Source organism: Orycteropus afer, unplaced genomic scaffold (genome assembly GCF_000298275.1).
Source record: "Orycteropus afer afer isolate SDZICR_OR568_19922 unplaced genomic scaffold, OryAfe1.0 scaffold00632, whole genome shotgun sequence".
Lineage (NCBI taxonomy): Eukaryota > Metazoa > Chordata > Mammalia > Tubulidentata > Orycteropodidae > Orycteropus > Orycteropus afer.
In genome coordinates this window covers 295,579-298,963 of record NW_006922219.1, presented here as the reverse complement: position 1 = coordinate 298,963, position 3,385 = coordinate 295,579, and the positions used below count along the sequence as shown (strand labels likewise).

The following is a 3,385-nucleotide window of genomic DNA, read 5'->3' as shown; positions in this document are numbered from 1 at the left end:
ATTATGAGGGGCACAGGGGGAGGGTTACAGGGTAGGGAGGAGAGGAGACCGGGTTAGGGTTGGACATGGTAATGGGGAATGAAACTAAATGTAAGTGTTATGTTGAATGTAAAACAAGCTCTTAAAATAAAATAAAGCTGCAAACTTGCGAACCACTTCATCAAAATCAATGCTTTTCACTAACTCACTTTCAGTCAATGACATTGCAAGATCAGAAAGCCTTGACTGTCCCATGTTACTTCACAAATAGTTCTTAATATGTTTCAGCTTTGAAAACTCTTCTCTTAGGAAGCCACAGTCACAAAAGATCATCAGAAATAATTTTGAAAGGTCTAGGAGAGATTCTATGAAATCCCATTCAGCTATGAATGTCAAACTTCTAATGTTGCCCAATCTTTGACTTCTCCAGATCAACCTTTGCTTGTTTCAGGCTCCTGTGCAGCCTTGGTGTTTCTATTAAAAGCTCATTCTTTGGAACCTCATTATAGAATGTGGTCAGTTTTGGAATGGATATCTTTCACTCTTGTTCAGTGAAAGATAAGAGACTTCTCTTGAACAACCTACTTCTTTGATGGCTCTTGATCTGATCTGGAGCTCAGAGTGAAAGTGATCATGCACTCAATCATCACTCTCTTATTACTTCTTGCAGAGTGAGTCCAGCATCGCTTGCTTGCTCTCCATCCCCCACCATCCTCTTTCCAACTCGCTTTTTCTCTCTGCGGTAATTCCTTATCTGTTTGATTTTAAAAGTGCTTGTTCAAATGCATGGCCCACTAGGTAACTGCATTCCTTGTGCAGAAAAAAATCTTAGTACCTCTAGGTTTGTCACCGCCTTGTTGAGCTTTAAATCTGCAGGCATTGCTGTTTAACATGAACTTCTGAAAGCACAAAACACAAGAAGTACAAGTAGCACAGAAAACTGAAACCACAGACAGCCAGCCAAAGACTTTCTGCTGCTCTTCTGATGTTCAAATTTTCATATGGATCACATAGAGCTTCAATTGCTCTTTCGAAATTATCAAACTTTAACTGGATTAACTGTAGCTTGATGAGCACTCCAGCATGTTGTTGATAGTCTTTTCACTGACACTGCAGTTTGGTCAATTAACACATCTAATGGGTGGGTGAGCACCACTCATCTGTCAGTTGGTCATACTGTAGTGGCTTGTGTGTTGCTATGAGGCTGGAGGCTCTGCCACAGGCATTTCAAATACCAGCAGTGTCACCCATGGTAGACAAGTTTCAGTGGAGCTTCCAGGCTGAGACAGACTCAGAAGAAAGGAGCCATCACTTCTCAAAGAATTGGCCAGTGAAAATCTTATGAATAGCAGTGATACACTGTCTGATATATTACTGGAAAACTTTATGAATAGCCCTGCAACATTGTCTTATTCATCGCTGGAAAATGAGTCACTTGGGTTGGAAGGCACTCAAAATATGACTGGGGAAGAGCTACCTCCTCAAAGTAGAGTCGACTTTAATGATGCGGATGGAGTAAAACATTCAGGACCTCCACTTACTGGTGGGGTATGATTCAAAATGGGAAGAAACAGCTGCAACCATCCATTAATAATTGGAACATGGAATGTACAAAGTATGAATCTAGGAAAATTATAAGTTGTCAAGAATGAAATGGAAAGGATAAAAATCAATATCCTAGGCACTGGTGAGCTGAAATTGACTGGTTTTGGCCATTTTGAATCAGACTGCCATATAATCTACTATGCCAGGAATGACAAATTAAATAGGAATGGCTTGGCATTCATAGTCACAAAGAATGTTTCAGGGCCTATTCTGATACAATGCTGTCAGTGATAGGATAATATCCATACACCTATGAGGAAGAGCAGTTAATACTACTATTATTTAAATTTGTGTACCAACCAACAGAATGTGGAAATTGTCAAAAAATATCATTAATATGCAAGTAAAATTTTGCTGAAGATAATTCAAAAACAGTTGTAGCAGTATATTGACTGAAAGCTTCCAGAAATGCAAGCTGGATTCAGAAGAGGATGTGGAACAATGGATATCAATGCTGATGCCAGATGGAACTTGGCTGAAAGCAAAAATACCAGAAAGATCTTTACTTGTGTTTTATTGACTATGCAAAAACATTTCACTTTGTGGATCATAACAAATTATGGATGACATTGAAAAGAATGGGAATTCCAATAATTAATTGTGCTCTTGAGGAACCTGTACAAAGACCAAGAGGCTGTCATTTGAACAGAACAAGAGGATGCTACATGGTTAAAAATCAGGAAGAGAGTGCATCACGGTTGTATCCTTTCACAAAAATCATTCAATCTGTATGCTGAGCAAATAAACCAAGAAACTGGACTATATGAAGAAGAACGTGGCATCAGGATTAGAGAAAAACTCATTAACAACCTGCGATATGCAGACGATATAGCCTTGCTTATTGAATATGAAGGTGACTTGAAGCACTTACTGATGAAGATTAAAGACTACAGTCTGCAGTATGCATTACACATCAACATAAAGAAAACGAAAATCCTCACAACTGCACCAGTAAGTAGCATCATGATAAATAGAGGAAAGATTGAAGTTGCCAAAGATTTCATATTACTTGGTTCCACAGTTAACAGCAATGGAAACTGCAGTCAAGAAATCAAAAGATGTATAACACTGGGCAAAGCTGCTGCAAAAAAACTTCTTTGAAAACTAAAATACACCTAACCCAAGCCATGGTATTTTCCATAGTGTCATATGCACGTGAAAGCAGGATAATGAGTAAGGAAGACTGAAGAAGAGTTGATACTTTTGCATTGTAGTGTTGGCGAAGAATACTGGAAGTACCATGGACTGCCAGATGAACTAAAAATTATGTCCTGGGCAAAGTACAGCCAGAATGCTCCTTGGAAGCAAGAATAGCCAGACTTGATCTCATCTACCTTGGTCATGTTGTCAGAAGGGACCATTCCCTGGAGAAGGATATCATGCTTGTTAAAGTGGGTGGTCAGCAAAAACATGGAAGGCTCTCAATGAGATGGACTGACACAGTGGCTGCAATGAGGAGCTCAGGTATAGCAAGGATTGTGAGGCTGGCACAGAACTGTGCAGCATTTCTTTCTGTTGTATATAGGGTTGTTATGACGTGGAGCTGGCCCGATGGCACCTAACAACAAGAACACATGGATTGGTGTAAGCAGCAAGAAAGAAAACATCTCAGGAGTTCCAAAAAATGTCAAACATGATATATTTTCAGCAAAAGAATGTTGACTGCGCAAATTGAGTGAATGAGTCCACACACTTATTTCTTCTTTCCATTAAGAATGGCTTGTCCGAGAGGTGGGGCAAGATGGCGGACTAGGCAGAAGGATTGCACAGACCCTCTTCAACAAAGAAAAGGGAAACCAAT

The 3,385-nt window shown here is 39.6% G+C and overlaps 1 pseudogene; it reads right to left on the bottom strand.

Annotated features, from left to right (window-relative positions):
- Positions 1-560: 560 nt before the first annotated feature.
- LOC103210630 overlaps positions 561-3,385 on the bottom strand; it is a 10,446-nt pseudogene continuing 7,621 nt past the window's right edge.